Source organism: Macaca nemestrina, chromosome 2 (genome assembly GCF_043159975.1).
Source record: "Macaca nemestrina isolate mMacNem1 chromosome 2, mMacNem.hap1, whole genome shotgun sequence".
NCBI lineage: Eukaryota > Metazoa > Chordata > Mammalia > Primates > Cercopithecidae > Macaca > Macaca nemestrina.
In genome coordinates, this window is record NC_092126.1 from 156,629,970 (window position 1) to 156,648,942 (window position 18,973).

General features: G+C 48.8%; 1 long non-coding RNA gene across 1 annotated transcript; it reads left to right on the plus strand.

The window, feature by feature from the left end:
* Positions 1–39: 39 nt before the first annotated feature.
* Positions 40–9,962, plus strand: LOC139362032 (uncharacterized). The gene is made up of 3 exons (XR_011620287.1): positions 40–168; positions 2,861–2,944; positions 4,281–9,962. It is a non-coding gene; the product is annotated as an uncharacterized lncRNA (long non-coding RNA).
* The last annotated feature ends 9,011 nt before the right edge of the window (positions 9,963–18,973 follow it).

Sequence of the window (18,973 nt, forward strand, 5' to 3'; positions counted from 1 at the left end):
ACAGAAAGTGTCTTTCTGTCTCTTTGCCTCTCTCTTTCTCTCCCGCTCCCATGAATCCAGAATAGCTCTAGAAAACAATGACCAAAGAAGTGCCATAAACAAGGCAGAGATGCTGAGGAGTTCCTGAGAGTTCGAACACAGAGGGACTGGCTGGATGAAGAATCCCAGGTAGGAGCTGTCCATGGTGTTCTAAAGGCAAGGCTCGCAGACAAGGAGCAGAAGGCTTGGAGACAGTTGCTCAGGTGTCTGGGTGCAGAGCTGGCGTGTGAGTAATTGTCAGGCTCCCTCCTCTTCCCTGACACCTGTCAACAGGGAGGTGGGAGGAAGTCTGCCTCCAGGCTGGAGCAGTGGAGTGGCCATTGAATAATTCTCTGGTGATGGGGGATCTGAGAGAAACTGAGGTTCCAGGGGGGACCCCCTACCATACCCCCACCGCCACAGTAAACAAAAGCAACTGGGGATACCATAATCTCCCCTACAAACATGAGCATCCATCCCAAATCAGCAAACCAAAATACAGCATTCAATAACTAGGGAACTAACACCCAGGGAGACGCGGCTAGCAGCACAAAGAGAAAAGTAGAATTAACATCTTCAGAGGGACAAGTTTAAGATAGTAACAGTGTGGAAAAGAGCCAGTTACAGGTCTCAGGAATAAAGCCATTGAAGTCAGGTTTCAGTGGCAGGCTGAACAGTGAGTGGCCACCTCTGAAGGTGACTTGGTGAATGTGACCATGGAATGAGGAACTCTCCCGGTGCAATACTGAAGAGGTGGAGAGAATGAGAGAAAGGTGCTGTACAAGCTCAAGTTTTCTAAGTGCACTGGTGGGCATTCTATACAGGGTGTGTGGAGGGGTTCAGATCCATGATTAAGGCACAGCTTGTCAGACAAAGGGTCATAGTGAGAACACATTAGAGGAAGGTGCATTGCTCAGAGATCTGGGACTAGGAGCTGCTGACGTTATCTCAATGTGATTTGGGTTGTATCCCTTCGAGGAGGGAAATGTATTTTGGATGTACGTGGGATGAAAGCATAATTTAAGCAAGGAAGAGTTTTGAGATTTTATGCATGGTGAGAGCGTGTGTTTCTCTTCTGAGCAGCCAAGGGGTGGATTGTAGTCGGCTGTTGCCGCTATGTTGTGTGCTCTCAGAATGCCTGCCACCTCCCTTTTCCAGTGATATTAGCACCACTTGCCTTGGGAAAACTCTTGTCCCATTCCATGTGGTCCTGTTGAACCTACCAATTAAGGTCCTCCCTTCCCCCACTGGCCACGCTCCCTCCCCCGCCCACACACACGGAGTCACCAGGATAGCCACATGGTCCTGGCTGGACTACTAATGACATCCTATTTGCCTAGGGCAGTTGGAATGTGACCCAAGGCAGACCAACAATCCTCTCTGAAAATATTCTTTAAATGTGGTGTGGGAGAAACACTGTTTCTTCTGGGATTGTATGTCTAGGGTTGCCAGTGGCTGTTTCTTCTGATGCTTATAAAATTTCTGTCTGAAAAATGGAGCCAGACATAGACAGGCAGAGATAAAAACAAAAAGAAAATTAAAAAGCTGTTTTGGCATCATTGGAGGCCCTCAAGCTAGTTGTGCTTAAGATGGAAATGTCCACAGCCTGTCTTGTTAAGGAGCAAACCCACCTCTCACCAAACCAGAACACAAAACCCCAAACTTTCTTGCTTTTAACCATTTTCAGTTGGGTGCCCTTGGGACCAGTATCATCATGACTTATATAGGATCTTTGAAAATAGTGTTGTATTTGTATATGAATATCATATCTGAATATCTTTCTGAAGTCTCTTCTTGAATTTTCCAGATAGATGTTTACAGTAGCCATGAAGACTTATAGTTTTATCCTTTTCTTTCCAATATTTACCCTTTGTCTCTTTTTCCTCTTTTTTTTTGCCTCATCTATAATCCCTAGGATATAGAATGGTAATAGTGGGCATATTTGATTTGTTTCTATTTTTTCACTCATTCACCATTGATTTAACATTAGCTGTGTGGCAGAGGTTGCTCTAGGTCCTAGAAATACAGATGTGAACGAGATGGACAAAGTCTGTCAGAAGCTTTGAGGAGAAACAAGGATGGGGAGAGTGAAAGTGTATAGTGGGGAAACTGGATGCAGCTGTACCCTGGAGAATATGAGGTCTTCCTGGAAGAAATCATGCCAATGATACCCTGCATCTTTTATAATGAAATCTGATCTTTCCTATTTGGTTTCTGATAAATACTCTATCAAAGGTAAGAAAGTTTCTTTTTATATTCTGTTTACTGAAAGCTTTTTTTAAAAAATCAGCAATGGATGTTTGATTTTATCAAATTCCTTTTTACAGCCATGAACATAGTCCAAGCCCTCCTTTTTAGCCTGTTAATGTGAACAACACCAAAAGCTCTGCTAACATTGAACCGGCCTTGCATTCCTATATTTCTGCATTGTATTAGCATATTATTCTGTTACTAATATTGGATTCATTCTGCTAATATTTTATTCAGGAGTTTTGCATCTTTTTATAAGTAAAAATTAGTTTAGTAAGTATATTTTGTTAAGTTTTATGAAATGAAGTTAGAAAAATTTCCCCCATCTCTATACTCTGAACTAGTTTAAGTTACATGGGTGTAATCTGGATGTCAGCTAAGATGTCTCGTCCTTGGAGAGGTCTGATTCTCTCTCAGGTTCTCTGGGTATTTTGGAGGAGGTGTACATTTTCCCACTTCCCTCTTAGCTCTGAGCTTCTGTTGCAACTGAGGTGGTTCCATTTTTGGATTGTCTTTCTGAGCCATATGGGCTGTTTCTGTTCTGCCTTCAATTGCTCCTAACGTATGACACATTCTCTTTTCCTTACACCAGGCAGGTGGGTGTCTTGCAAAACTGACTGAAGATTTAAGATTGAGGAGGGCTATGTCACAGTATCTCCCAGCAGATAGCCCCAAGGTAAACAGAAGACATCCCCTGTCCTCAAGGCTCCTTTGGCCTCCCCAGGAAGGGCCCCACACACTCACATACTCTGTCTCCTCCAAGGAATGGCCAGGTCTCTGTTTTCTGGGACCCTCAGCTTTTGGCTCCCCTAACTTCATTCCTCTACTCAGGCAGACTGATTTCACTAACCTCTGTTCTCAGCACAGCTCCACTTTTGCATGGCTAGAGACCCATCATATCTGTGTTGTGCCAAACCAGGACCACTTCCTCCTTTTACAATTTTCTCCATCAAAGGGACAGCACACAAAAATACCAATTTTTCTGCTGTTTGGGATTGTTCCACACCACTCGGAAAGCAGAGGTGGCTATCATCACTTTTGATTTTAAATCCTTCCCCCTGCTCCATCAGATGTGTCATTAGCCAGTGCTTTTCAGTTTCTCTGACTCCTGGGCCAGCTCACTCCATCAATAAAGTCAGAGGCTGGGACTGGCATGAGAGAGTGAGAGAGATCAACATAGGGCCAGTCTGTCTTTGTGATTTCCAGCTTGTCCCAGCGCCCCACACTTCACATCCACATTTTCATTACTGGGCATTTGGGTAGCTTCTCATTTTTGGTTTTCATGAATAATGCTGCTATGAACTTTCCCTTCTTTTTTTTTTTTTTTTTTTTTTGAGACGGACTCTCACTCTGTCGCCCAGGCTGGAGTACAGTGGCTGGATCTCAGCTCAGTGCAGTGTAAGCTCCGCCTCCGGGGTTTACGCCATTCTCCTGCCTCAGCCTCCTGAGTAGCTGGGACTACAGGCGCCTGCCACCGCGCCCGGCTAGTGTTTTTTTTTTTTTGTAATTTTTAGTAGAGATGGGGTTTCACTGTGTTAGCCAGGATGGTCTCGATCTCCTGACCTCGTGATCCGCCCGTCTCAGCCTCCCAAAGTGCTGGGATTACAGGCTTGAGCCACTGCGCGTCATACCCTTCTTTTAATGAATGTAGGTATGCCATTCAATTGACTATAGGCCTAGGAGTGGAAGTGCTTGGTCATAGGGTTGGCATATGTTAGCTTTAATAGATGCTGCAAATCTCTCTTCCACAGAGATTGTACCAATGTAGTCCCCCACCAGAAGCCGAGTGTTCCAGGATTTCCAGCACATGGCCTTTTTCTGTCATTTTCATTATAACCGTTCTGAAGGTGTGCAGCAGTAGCTCATTGGTGTTTTAATTTGCATTCCTTTGATGATCATTGAAGTCAGGCACCCTCTCCTGCGTTTACTGGCTATTGGGCTATCCTGTTTCATGAAGGTCCAAGTCCTGCTCATTTTTCTATTGAGTGGTGTCTCTTTTTATTGCTTTGTAGGAAATGTTTCTATTCTGGGTGAATCCTTTGACAGATGTACATGTTCTGAATATCCTCTCCCACTCCATGGCTTGCATTTTCAGTCTCCTGATGGTGCTTTCTGATGGATGGAAAGTCTTCACTTCAATGTAGTCCAACTTGCCAATTATATTCTTTATGGTTGAAGGTTTTCTGTATATCATTCAAGCCATCTTTGCGTGCCCCTAGGTAATATGGTTATTCTCCTAAGTCCTCTTTTTCCCAAGATGTTTGCATGGTGCATTCATTTAGGTCTCTGTTCAAATGTCACCTCCTCATAGAGATATTCCCAGACCGTTCCATCTAAATCAGTGTTCTACCATCACATGCCACCCCTCACTCCATTTTAATGTTCTTCAATGAACTGATCATTATTTAACTTTATATTATATATTGAGTTGTTCTTTATTTGTTAGTTTATTGCCTGTCCTCTACACTAAATGTCAGCTCCACAAGGGCAGGAATTTTTCCTTGTTGTTCACTGTTTTAACCCCAGCGCCTAGAACAGTGTGTGGCACACATAATTGCTTGCTATAGATTTATTAAATGAATGATTCAATAATTGCATTTAGTCCTCACCACTGCCCAGTGAGGAAGGGCTTATTCTGTTGTCCCTTTGAGTCCAAAGATACTCCTCTTTAAAATCTCTGCAAAATCCTATCAGCCATTCACACTTTAGTAAAAACAAATATTTTTACTCTGCTTTTCCTTGGTAACATTTTGCAGGTGAGGACACTGAAGCTCAGAGAATCTATCATCCATCTCAACAATGTTTTTACAGCCTTTTTTTTTTTTGTGCCAGGCTCTGGGGGGTCTGGAGGTATAAAATTGGTAAAATAGCGGTTCTTTGAAGCCATTTTAGGGACAAGTGGTAGAGTGAAGCATGGAGCTCAAGATCATCTGACTCCAAAGCCCACATTCTGTTTTCTGAGATGTGCAGGGGACTGAAAGAGGGACTTTTCTGGATGGAAGAACCTTGAGCTTGTTTGCAGGCTGTGTGGCAGGGCCCACAGGAGAGAAGGATTAAAGGTAAAGAAAGGCTAGGGCCTCAGGAGGCAGCCAACCCCTTTCCCTGATGCCCCCTGAGCCCTCCTTTACCTCCAGACCTTACAAGGCCTGTGGTCTCAGTTGTGTCCAGTCTGACCCCAACTTCTGGAAGGGACCCCCCAGCAAGTCTCTGTCCCCAGCTCCATAATCATCCCTTCCCATAAACCTTTCCCTAATAAAATTCCCTTTCCTGCTTGAGGCTCTCCTCTGAGAAAGTATAGGTACCAACTCATTTATACTAAAGTATAAATGACTAATTAGACATGTTGTGTTGTTCCTAGTAGGATTTTGCTTTTCCCAGAAGGGATTTGAAATAGGCAGTCCTGTCACTGGAGGGATGACTCCATAATTGTGTGAATTCTGGCCAGATAAGATACTTGGGGAACCGAGAAAACTATCCACATTTAAAATACCATGAAGGCAGCAACTCTTTCGCTATACCTGATTATAACCAGTCTCCATATCAGCATAACATTTTCTAATCTGCAAAGTCCTTTCATCTCAACCAGGTGGGTCTGAGAAAAGGAGTCTCAAGGGGTTCAAGGTCTTCTGGAAGGGGTGGGGGTGAGGCTTGAGCCATTTTCTGCCTCTTCTGCCCATGTCCTTTCCACGCTGTCTGGAGCTTGGGCAAGCAGAGCCTAAGCAGCTGCATTCTGTGCTTCGCCTTAGAGGCTCCGGCTCCCAAGCACTCGATAATTAATGCCAATGAGCCCTGTTAGCCACATAATAGGGAGGGAGAGAGTTCAGTCCCCCTCGCTCTCCAGCCTGCAATGGCACCTTTCGTACTTGTGAGTTGGGCCCAGATCACTGGATTCTGGGATGACAAGGGGCAGGGAAGAAGGGACAGTGGATGTGGAGGTTTATCTGCGGGAAGCCAGGGATGGCCTGCTGGGTTTCAATGAGGGGCAGTTTTTCAGACTAGCTCCCTGGCCCCTGCGAGTCTGTCTTGAGAAGCTTCAAGCCCTGGACCTCATTTTTGGTCTGCATCCTGTGGCCTTGGGAGGCCCTGCTTCTCCAGGGCCTCGGTCCCCCATCTGTGCAGCATGTATTTGGGAGACCAGTGCTCTCTAAGGCCTTTGAGCAGCCTGGAAACCTCCAGTGCTTGGAGCCAGGGTGAGCTTGCATCTCCTCCAGGTGGGTCCGATTGGACACCAGAAGCCTGGTCACCTGGGGGTAAGGGCTTGGGATGGGAGTGGTCCTGAGCACAGTGTAGGGAGAACTCAGGGTTAAGAGTCAGGTAGGTCTGGGCTCAGGCCCCGGTTGGGACTCATGCCAGCTGAGTTACCTTCAGGATGCCACTTAATCTCTCTGATTCTTCATCTGTAAAAGGCAACTAATGGTTCCCTCTAATGAGGATGGCAGGTGCTTACCAGAATTGAGGGATCTGGAATGGGTCCCCGTTTGAGGGGTAGGGATGTTTTTTTAAATAAAAATCAGTTTGTTTTTGAGATGGAGTCTTGCTTTGTTGCCGAGGCTGTAGAGTAGTCGTGCCATCTCAGTTTACTGCAACCTCCCACTTCCAGGTTCAAGCAATTCTTCTGCCTCAGCCTCCAGAGTAGCTGGGATTACAGGCGCATGCCAGCAAGCCCAGCTGATTTTCTGTATTTTCAGTAGAGACGGGGTTTCACCATGTTGGCCAGGCTGGTCTTGAACTCCTGACCTTAGGTGAGCCACCCACCTTGGCCTCCCAAAGTGCTGGGATTATAGGCCTGAACCACTGTGCCCAGCCATAACAATCAGTTTCTGTTGCTTGCCTGCTTTAAGACTCTATTGTGGTTTCTCTGTCCCTAGCCTCCTGACTTGGCCCACAGGATGTAAGTCACCACCCCCCCTCCCCCAACCTTGCAGCTCCTTCTCTCTGCTTCAACCCTAGCAGCCTCCTTTAGGATTTTTCTCCCATTTAAGAGCTTCTCCCCCTTCTCTCTCCTTGGTCAACTTTTGTCTGTCCTTTAGTACCCAAGTCGAAGAGATTTCCTCAAAGACATCTTTTCCCCATTGAAATGAATCCCCCTGTTACAATTTCTCAGAGGGCCATTGTGTCGGGACAGCTATGACAGAGCTAGAGGAAGATTTATTTCTCTCTTTTGTAAGCAAAGTCTGGAGGTCAACAGTGCCAGACTCCCACAGCACCTCTGTTAGCCTCAAGAACCCAGGCTCCTCTCTTGCTCCATGCCTCTCAACATGTGGCATACCCCTCATAGACTCAGAAGGCTGCTCCAGCTCCGGCCGTCATGTGTCCCTTCCAATGGGAAGGAGGGAGGAAGAGGAAGGAGGAGGCTCACCTCTCCAACCATAAGATACCTCTAAGGAAGTATGGTCTGTTTGTGTCCCTCCAAAATTTATATATTGGAGCCTAATACCCAGTGTAATAGTGTAAAGAGGTGGTGTGTTTAGGGAGTAATTAAGTTATGAGGGTATTCCATTCCACAAATGGAATTAGTGCCCTTATAAAAGAGGCCTGAAGGAGGCTGTCCACCCTTTCCACCACATGGAGACATGTAGTAGGCTCCATCCACAAGGAACAGGCCCTCACCAGACATCAAATTGGTGCCTTGATCTTGAACTTTCCAGCTTCTAGAACTGTGAGCAGTAAATTTCTATTGTTTGCAAATTACCCAGTCTAAGTCATTTTGTTATAGCAGCCTGGTCAGACTAAGACAGAAGTCACCCATTTACTTCTGCCCAAATTCCATTGGCAGGAACTCTTTTGTGGCCACACCCAGTTGCAGAAGAGGCTGGAAAGTGTGCACGATGGCTGTACCTAGCTGAAAAGGAGGCAAGAATAGATATTGGGAGATGAATGTGTGTGCCAAGACCCTGCCTCTTTCCTGCAGGGTCTGTAGTCATATGTCCATGTAGCACTGGCCTGGCTGTTTCCTATCTCTCCCGACTAAGTCAGGGCCTGGAGAGCAGGGAGCCCCCACCGGCTCCCAGGGGTCCCCTGTGCCTGGCACAGTATCTGGGATACAGTCAGTAGAAGCTCGGGAAATATTTGCTAAACAGGTCGATAAAACTAGTCTTGGACTCCTCCCTTTGCTCTCCTCTGATCAAGCCTTTAGGATTAAGCCCCTTCCTCCACACTCCATGCCTTTTATTCTCTCTGGAGAAGGCCTCTGGGGTTTTCCCTCCAGGGGCTTCATGTTTCCAGCTGCTCAGTGATTGGACCTGGATGTTCAGACCCCTCTCCCTCCCGATAGCTGTGCAGGGATTATATCATGGGGTTTGATGTGCAGATGCTGGGAGTAGGGGGAGAGCTGGTATGAATCGGAACTGACAGGTTCCAGCGTGAAGACGGCCCGAGTCCCGAGAACACCAGCAGCCTAATTGGCAGTGCTGTACATCAGTGCTTCTCAAGCGCAGTTCGGCCGAGAATCACCTGGGGAACTTGTTAAAAATACAAAACTTCTGAGTCAGTAGGTTTGGGGTGATGTATTTGGTTGCAAGTGACATAACGCCAAATAACTTAGGCAAGAAGGGAATTGATTGTGAGGGCACAGGGGCTTCTCTTGGAACTGCGAGGAGGCTGGGGCACCCTGGTGGCTGGCCAAGAATCCTGTTGCCTTTGGGGCTGCCCTCTTCTCTGCTTTTCCAGTTCTGGGCGCACTGAGGAGCAGCTCCCATCCCAGAGGAGTGACCCCTCTCTCCACAGGGTTCCTGCAGGAAAAATCCCTGGGAGGACTCTGATTGTCCTGGCCTGGGTGTGCCCCAGAAATGCTGCTGGGGGGCTGGGTTCTGTGACTGGCCATGTTGAGGTTGGGGCCAGGGTGGGGGCACAGGGCATGTGCAGAGCCCCCTGAGGACTCTGCCGTCTCATGTACCGGGACAGTTCTGGAGGGTGTGTTCCTGGAGCTGGGCACTGGAGCCAGCTGGTTCTCTCTCATGCAGAAACCAGGGAGCCCTAGTTTTCCAAAGCCTCTAGGGACCTGGGATGCACAGCCAGACTGGAGACTCACCCTTGCAGACCAAGAGGACAGAACCACAGCTGAAGACCAGAGCCTGAGACAAACACCTCCAAATTGGTCTCAAGGGTTGGGTAGGAGAAGCCCCCACTGCTTGCTGCAGGCCTGGTTCTTAAGTGCCAGGTGGGGCATGCACTAGCCAGAAGGACCTGTGGGTGGAGATGCTCCACAGCTTCCTTCTGGGAGTCACCACGCAATGAGGGGGAGTCTGTGCTCCCCTTAGATTCATTGGCATGGAGGCAGCCATAGCAGGAGCCTGGGCGCTAGCTGGGGACACAGCAGGTCCTGGGAGGTCTAGGGGCTGGGCCAGAGGGGCAGGACACCAGATTCCACTCCTCCCTGTCTTTTCAGCGGGTCTGTAGCACACCTATCAGAGTCCCTCGGGATGCTTCTTAAAATGCACACTCCCAGGCCCCAAGGAATCAGACTCGGCAGGGCTGGGCTCCAGGAAGCTGCATTTTAATTGAGCTCCTCAGGGTGGCAGTCACAATCCCCAGCACCTGCCCAGGATCATTTCAAACGGTGGTGTTTGACCACCCTCCCCACCTACACAGTGCCTGGTTCTGAGCCACGAGCGCTGGCCCTCTCTCTGCGCCTCTGTGTGTCCAAGGTGCTGGGCAGCAGGGGCAGCACCATGGACAGGTGTGGTGGGGAAGGAGCTGCAGCAGAACTGAGGGTCTCCCACAGCCCGGCTGAGGTCCAGGATCCTCCAGGAGCCATGGTGCCTGGGGAATGGGGCCCGGTGTGCAGCACCTGCTCCTGAGGGACAGACAGTTTTGGACTAAGCTATTCCTGCACAGCCTCTTTGAGCTGCTGGGCCCCAGCAGCCCTGGCAAGGGTGCCTCCTGCCAATGGATCAAGCCCTGAGCTGATGGTTCACTGTGAGAGGAGGTGAAGGTACAAACTGGCTGACACAGCCCATCTAGCCCTGGATGTTTTATTTGGCCTGCAACGTGCTTTGAAAAAGGAATTGGTTACCAATATTTAAAACTCAAATGTTCGGCATTAAAAATTCTTATTTCCAGCTCCTTTTGAAAACTTGGCAGAGTTTGCCCCCCTGGGTCCCCAACGCACCTGAGTCCAGGTTGGGGGGTGGGTCCGGGCTCTGCAGTCCCACCTCCATGGAGTCTCACATTGCTTCTGTTGCTGGCCCCAAGGCTTTGAGGTTCTGACCCTGGCCAGGCATCCAGCTCTCCCTCTGCCAAAAAGTTATGATTATTGTTCTCATTGTCATCATGCTCACTGTTTGTCCTTAGAGCTATCACTGCCTGCACACATACATGCACTGTCAGACCCTGGCTCACTGCACACACACACTCTCAGAGCCTCGCTCCTGGCTCACTGCACACATGCACTCTCAGAGCCTCACTCCAGCAATTGCTCTGGGCAGGGCCTATTTACCCACTTTATATGTGGGAAAGCTGAGTCCCAGAGTGGCTACGTGACTCCATGGTGGTCAGTGGCAAAGCGGGTGCTGCAATCTAGGTTTGCCTGCTATGCTGCCTCTGAGGGGAACCTGAGCTTTGCCCATGCCCTCTGACCCCTGACTTCTAACCTCAGCCTTTTTACTCCTCTGGTCCATTCTCCCAGCCTCCAGCCTAACAGCCTCCTGAGGTCAGAATCATGCCAGATGCTGAGAGCCAAGGAGTTTTGGGCCTGGGTGGGGTAGAGGCTCAGGCACAGATGCAAGGGCTTGAGAGGAGGCCACAGGGCCAACCTGCCTGCCAGGCCCCTCCCTCCACCCTCCGCGTGGCTGCCACTGAGTGTGGGGCAGCTACAGGTTCCCATGCCCTGGCCCCGATCCTTAGCCCTAAGCTGGAACCCAGGACCCTCCTGATCCTCTTCCATGTGCTTTGAGGGGAGCCTCTGTTCCCTATTGTCTGCTAGGGTGGCTGGAATTACACCATTGGCATCTTTAGCAATGTCATTCTCACTTTTAGGAAGGAGTAAGGGGTCTGGGAATGAGCAGGGTGGCCATCCAGAGGGACATCCTCACAACGACCTCATCCCAGGCTAGCTGTGGAGGAGCGTGGCAAAGGCAAGAGAGGCAGAGTGTGTGCGGGAAACAGCAGGGTGCTTTGGCGAGGGTGAGGTGTCTGGTTAGGGGAGAAGCCTGCCTGGGGCAGGGAAAGGGGAGGAGGAGAGGCAGCTTGGCTTGGAGGGGCCCTCAGAGGCCGTGGTGCCCAGGCCAGGCACTGTGGCTCCTGCTGCCTTCTCCTGTCTCCTCTCTGCCACCCTCAGTCTGTCCCCTCCTGCCTGTGCCCCTCTTCCCCTCCATCCATTCCCCCTGCCCAGCCCCATCTGTCTCCTCTCCATTGCACTGTGTGTCTGTCTTTTCTGTCTCTCTGGGTTGGTCTCTTCCCGCATCAGTGTCTGTCTGTCTGTCTGTCACTCTGCATGTCCATCTCTTTCTTGCTCTCTGTCTCATTCTGCCCATCCACTCCGGCATCTCTGGGTCCCCACGTCGCTATCTCCCTGGGGGTCTTTGTCTCTTTGTGCCAGGTCTTTTTGCTTTTCTCTCTCTGTGTCTCTCTCTGCCCATCTCTGCCTCTCTGTGTCTCTGTCTTCCCTGAGGGGGTATGTGTCTGTCTGTCTGTCCACTGGGTCTCAGGCAACTGAAAATACCCCCTGCGTCCTATTTGATGTGCAGTTGTGAGATTCCCTTTGAATATTGCAGCAGCGAGTTGACGGTTGCCAAGGGAACAGGTCAGGAGAAATGGGGGGATTAAGGGGGGGACCGGGAGCCAGGCGGGGGGTGTGGGTACGCTTTTCTGTTTTCATCTTCTTTGGCGCTTTCCTTTTCCAAAGCATGAAAAAGGGCGACAATTTAAAATGATTTTTCAAGAATCAACACGACAGAAATAATGGCTCCTAATTGTGTTGGACTAAAAGCCAGGCAGGGAGAGTGGCAGTTCCCCCTCCTGTGCCTGGAGGGAGTTAATGGCCAGATTCTGGGAGTGGGGTGATTAGAGGGCCTGGAAACCACTTTGCCTGGCACCTGGGGCTGGCATCGCCTGCAGTCGGCTCTCCCTGCTCAGCTCTGAGCGCGATTTCAGACCCCTGCTAAGCCTGGAGCATCACAGCCGGACACGAGATGAGGTTTTGTGGCCACACGTGGAAGTGGGAGGTGCATTGTACCTCTTGCTGGCCTTTTAGCTGGAGGTGGGGGCCAGGGGCTGGGGACAAGAGGTGGGCAGAAGAGGCCAGGCTCTGGCCATTCTCAGACCAGGTACACATTCCAGTTTCCCCAGGCAGCTTTGCAAAAGCATCCTTGCTCTCCTCTGCCCAGCCCCAATTTGGTCATCATGGGGATTAACAGAGATGATCCCTGCACAGCACCCAGCACAGTGCCACACTGGCCTGGCCGGACACACACCAGCCTCTGCTGTCCAAGTTAGAGAACCCTGTGAACTTGGACTGGACTTGAACCATCTGCTTCTGGAATGGCCCCGGTTGTTTCACCAGCATTTACTCACTTGTACACCAGAGTCGTCTGTGAGTAGGATGTGGGTTTGTTCAATAATAATGATTACTTATTAGCTATATAATGAGTAGTAATTATTAATGGACTTGTTTTCTTGTGTCTTTTTCTAAACTGTCTATGCGCCCTTATTCATTTAACCTGCACAGTAAATCTTTGAGATAGGTACTATTATTGTTCCCATTTTACAGATGAGGAAATTGAGGAATTCAGCAACTATAATACAGAAATGAAAGTGCAATGATTTGGGGAAATACAGGAAGTCAGGGGATCAAAGAAGCAGATGCCCCTCTGCTCCCACCACCCTGTTAATGGAAGGCAGAGCCGGAGGGTACCACCAGATGAGGTCTGAGCAGGGTCTGGTGGGGTGTGTGGGTGTCTACTGGGTGCATTGTGCGAAGCTGGGTTTGGAGGGGGGCGTGCACGGACTGTAGACAGGTGTGGAGCTGGGTGTGAAGCCCACCTGGGCAGATTAGGAAGGACCTGGAGTGGGGTGAAGGCTCCTTGCAGGGAGGCCAGGGGGCTCAGGAGAGGGCTGAGCGCCTACATTCTCTTCCCCACTCCCAGCTACCTGTGCGGAACTGAGTTGAAGAACAAGACTGTTACCATCCTGGGACTTCCAGCCCCAGCCAGCCATTGCTTCTGCAGGACCGGACTGCAGGGAGCCAGCTCTGCCCAACAAGAACCCCCAGGAGGGAAGGGCTTCTCCTTTCAGCCACCTGCCCCTCGTCCCCTCCCAAGGCAGCCTGAAGCCTATCCTCTGTCCCTCTCTCTCCGGTTGCTTTGACCGCATCTGTTCCCATTAGTTATCCTACCTCTTTCTAAGAGATGCCTGGTGAGGGTGGGGCTGGGTGGTAGGGACAGTGCCACTGCTCTGTCCTGGAGCCTGCATGTGGCTCCGTGTAGTCTCTTCTCAAGGTGGAAGCTTCTCCCCTCTTGTCAAACCCTGTTCCGGCAGCTCCAAGTGCCAGCTGATGCTGCCCAGGGCGTCTGAGCTGTCTTTCTCACAACCTGCAGGAAATGTGGGTCTGCAGCCTCCACCATTGGGTGAGAGGGAACCAGTATTGGCAACGAGACTGGGAGAAGGACACAGGTAGGAGTTAAACTCTCTATGGAGGCTGCACCTGCAGAGGGAGGTGGTGGGAGGACAGTGTGGGCCCCGGTGTCAGGAGGGCGGCAGTGAAGAGGTGCAGTGGGCCTCGGCTGGTGGGGAGGCCTTGGAAAGGTGGAGAGAAAGGGGCTGAGCACCTCCTGGGGCTCTCTAGCAGCCTGGACCCGTGCCCCAGTGCCTGATAATCGAATTAGGACTGACTGATGCCTTTAAAGACTTCTTTTGGCAACTGGCCTTCCCTCCCCATGGGCCTCCCAGTACTAGGCAGGAGCCTGAGTTTTAGAGAGGTGCTTTTTAGTTTTTATATTCTGATGTTTTGGTATCCTGGGGCTTTGCTGATCTTGGAGGGACCACCCCTTCCAGTTCCTAGAAACAGGAGATGTTCCCCTGCCAGCATGCCTTTTATGTGCAAACCAGCCAGTCCAGAGCTCACACCCAGCCAGCACCTCTCACACTCCGGACCACTGTCGTCCTGCCCTATACCCCCAGGGCCAGGATCAGACACCCAGGGACAGTCCTGTGCCCCAGAGCCCCAAAATTATTCAAATGAATTAACCCTATACCTGCTTACCTAACTCGCTGTTTCTTCTTGTGTATTCTGTAATGGAGGCTCCTGCGCACGACCCCCTCTTCCTCTGCCTCCTGCAGACCCGCTGCTTCTCTACGTGGTGCACCCCCCGCTGTTCCTCAGGATCTGTGAGTAACCGGCAGTCTTTCAAATGGCAGTCTGCTCCTCTGCTGGCCTCACCACACTGAGCATTTAATGCAGCCTCCCAGGGTGTGTGCCAGGCCCCTCCACATGCCCCTGCAGGCCCATCGCTTTCTTCCTCTTCTCGGGGCGCTGGAAGCCTGTCTTTGGCAAGGATGACCCCTGTAGGCTCTGGGCTTCTGGCTTCCAGGCATCTTTGGAGACACCAGCCAGAACCCTAAGGGCAGGGGGAGAGTGAGGTTGGGGGGATTATTCCCGTGCCCTTCCCTACAGGGCATAGGCTCTCTGAGTTACTCTGCAGAGGCCACGGCTCTTCTTGGGTGCCCCGCTCCCATACGGGTTCTTTCTCTGGGTTCCGGGACGTGCTTTCTCTTCTCACCCTGCAGGTCTTGGCATGGCAAGGGCTTCCTGCTGTCGCTGGCCCCAAGTGCTTCACCGTCACCATTTCCTTGAGCCCTGATGGCTCTTTGTAAACAGTCCCGAGTGAAATGCTCCTTCATTGTTCCACTGGTGTGAGTTTTGGTCTCCTGCCAGCCTTGATAACAGGGATGACAATGGCAGGGCCCAGCTGGACAAGGGGTGGGGGTGATCCCGAAGCATTAACCTGAGAAGCTGCCTTTCATCTTTAGAGAGTTTTCTCATTGATGCTTCAATTAAACTATTCCAGGACAAACCACCAAAATGCTAAATTATGCAGATCAGATGGGAGAAAATAGGCACACCCATTCACCTTCTTAAGTTACTTTTTTCGTTTTTTTAGAGAGAGATAATTGGGACTAGGTGTTTCCCAAAATGTGTTCATTCTTCTACCACCTCCACAATTTTTGTCATATCTGCACACCACCTGTATGATTATTTATCTAATAATTTCCTTTCACTCAGCTTGCTTTTTGAAACAGTCAGCTGTGTATAATTTACATAATTGGAGATATAATTTACATACAGTAGAATTTACCCCTTTGAAGTATGTCGTTCAGTGAGTTTTGACAAATGCACACAGCCACGTGACCACCACCACCGAGACCTAGACTGGGGCACCACCCCCACGCTGCCCTGGTGTCCCTCAGTGGTCAGACCTGTCTGCTGCCCGAGGCCCCAGGCCACCCCGATCTGATTCCTGTTCCCAGGGTTTCCCACGGTTCTACCTTTTCCGGAACTTCATGTGAATGGGGTCATACAGTGTGTGGCTTTTGTATCTCACTCCTTTCACTTAGCGTGATGCTGCCACCCCAACCTTTCTCAGTTTTTTATTTATTTTATTTTTTTTATTTTTTAGGCAGAGTCTTGCTTTGTCATCCAGACTAGAGTGCAATGACATGATCTCAGCTCACTGCAACCTCTGCCTCCCAGATTCAAGTGATTCACCTGCCTCAGCCTCCCGAGTACCTGGGATTATAGGCATATGCCACCACACCTGTAGTTTTGTATATTTAGTAAAGACAGTGTTTTGCTATGTTGGTCAGGCTGGTCTTGAACTCCTGACCTCGGGTGATCTGCCTGCCTTGGCTTCCCAAAGTGCTGGAATTACAGGCATGAGCTACCTTGCCTGGCCCACTTTTTTTTTTTTTTTTTAATCAAGCTAAAACCAAAACCATAATGTACTCATTTTATTGTCCAACATTCTTGTTTCTGTATGCTTTGTTTGCCTGTAATAATTCAACAAACCCATAGCCTGGCTCTAATTTTGAAACGCTTTCAGGCAGTAGAATTCTCCCTTCTTAGTCGTGACAAATGCATACAGTTACGTATCCACCACCACAAGCAAGGTACAGACAGTGCCGTCACCCCAAAAACCTCCTGAGCCTCCCTTTGCCATAAATCACTTCCTCCTCCCCAAACCCACCCCCTGAAGACACTGAGCTGACATCCCTCCCATAGGTTTACTTTTGCCAGAGTTTCGTGTGAGTGGAATAGATGTGGCCTTTCAAGTCTGGTGTCTGTCACTGAGCATGTTTGAGATTCCTCCATAGTCCTGCATGTATTAATATTTGTTTCCTTTTCATTACTGAGTACTATTTTATTGTACAGATGTGCCACTGTCTCTTAATCCATTCACCAGCCGATGGACACTTGGTTGTTTCTGGTGTGAACCTGTTATGAATAAAGCTGCTATAAATATTTGTGCACAGGTCTTTGGCCATATGTGTTCATTTCTCTCACCTCGCACAGACTGGCAGGGTTGTATGGGAAATGTATGTATAGCTTTATAAGAGATGGCCCAACTGTCTTCCAACCAGGCAGCACTCTTTCCCTTCCCACCAGCAGCGTGTGAGAGTTCCAGTAGCTCTGCATCCGTCTGCACTCAGCTGTGAAGTTTTACATTTTAGCAGATTGAATAGGTGTGAAGTGGTAGCTCACTGTGGCTTTAATTTGCATCTCCCTAATGACTAAGGACACTAATGATGTTGAGCATCCTTTTGGAGGCTCATTTTCACCTGTATCTCATCTTGGGTGATATATCTCTTTAACTCTTTTGTCCATTTTTATTGGGTAAAGGTTTGCCTTTTTCTTATGGAGTTGTAGGAGTTTACTTTATATTCTAGACATCAGCCTTTGGTCAGATATATGTTTGGCAAGTATTTTTCCCAGTCCTTGGATGCTTTTTCATTCTCTTAACAGTGTCCTTTTTCTTTCTGTTAACTTTTTTTTTTTTTTTTTTTTTTTTTTTTTTTTTGAGACAGGGTCTTGCTCTGTCACCCAGGCTGGAGTGCAGTGGTGCAATCTTAGCTAATTGCAGCCTCAACCTCCTAGGCTCAAGAGACCTTCCCACCTCAGCCTCCTGAGTAGCTGGGACCATGAGTGGGCACCACCACACCTGGCTAATTTTTGTATTTTTGTAGAGATGAGGTTTTGCCATGTTGCCCAGGATGGTCTTGAACAACTGGGCTTAAGTGATCCACCTGCCTCAGCCTCCCAAAGTGTTGAGATTACAGGTATGTACCACCACATCCAGCTTCTTAATGTGTTTTTTCAAAGAGCCGGGTGTTGTCAAGGGTCTTCCCACCTCTCCACACCACCTTCAGATTCCGCAGCCTGATGATGTTTGCCTTTAGTCTCATTGCCTTGAGTTACTGGATGGCTGCCCAGTTCTGGGCATCACACCCAAGGTTCAGAGCAGGAAGAAGAGCAAAGGCAGACAGAGCAGGGCTGGGCCAGCCAGCCAGGGACCCAGGGTGGCACATTGAAGGAGGCATTGGTCTTGGTGCATGGCCCTGATGGTGAGCACCTCCTTAAATATGATACCCTGGGCACCTCTCTTGCCTCACCTTAGTCCCAGCACTAGCACAGAGCTGGGAGTTTCCTTGCCTTTCTCTTATCATGTGATCTCTCTCCCAGAAGCTCTCCCAGCAGACTGCTCTATGTCTCATAGTTAGAACTTGGACTGTACTCATAGCCATTCCTGAATGCAAGGGTGGCCAGGGGAGAAGATATCTTGGCATGTTGCAAGAAAAAGTGGAGAAAGCATGCTTCTGTGTAAAGGGGAAGAACTTTCCTGTGTTTAAGATGCAAGCAAATTATGCGTGTCCAAAGAACATAACCCAAGATACTGTTTTGAAGCTGCCGGCTTTGCTAACTTACAAAACCTGTTTAGTTCTGGATGCATTTGAGTTTGTGGCCCTTGTTAAAATCCATATACATTATGGAATTACAAAGAACACAGAATGATCAGAGCAATCCTGGAAAAGAACACGTTGGGAGGACTACACATCCCAATTTCAAAGTTACAGTGTGGTACTACTTAAGAACAGACATATAGACCCATGGATAGAATTGAGAGCCTAGCAATAATTTATGGTCATTTGTGTTCAACTGATTTTTGGTAAAGGTGCCAAAAAACTGTTCAATGCAGAAAGAATGGTCTTTTGAACAACAGTGCTGGGGAAATTGAATATCTACACACACACAAATAAATTTGGGCCCCTACCTCACACCATGTACAAAAAATTAACTCAAAATGGATGAAATACCTAAAACTATAAGAGTTAAAACTATAAAACTCTTAGAAGGAATGATAGGGGAAAAGATGTGTGACCCTGAGTTAGGCAACAGTTTCTTAGATATTATTCCCAGAGCACGAACAATAAAATAAAAAATAGATGAAGTAGATTGCAAAACTAGTAAAAAACTAGTGCATCAAAGGACACTACCAAGAAAGTGAAAAGACAACTCACAGAATGGGAGAAAATATGTTCAAATCATATATCTGATAGGGGTCTAGTATTCAGAACACTTAAAGACCTCTTACAACTCAAATATAAAAGGATGAAGAACCCAATTAAAAAACAGACAAAGGATCTGAGTAGACATTTCTCCAAAGAAGATGTACAAATGGTCAGTAAGACCTGAAAATATCCTCTGAATATCACT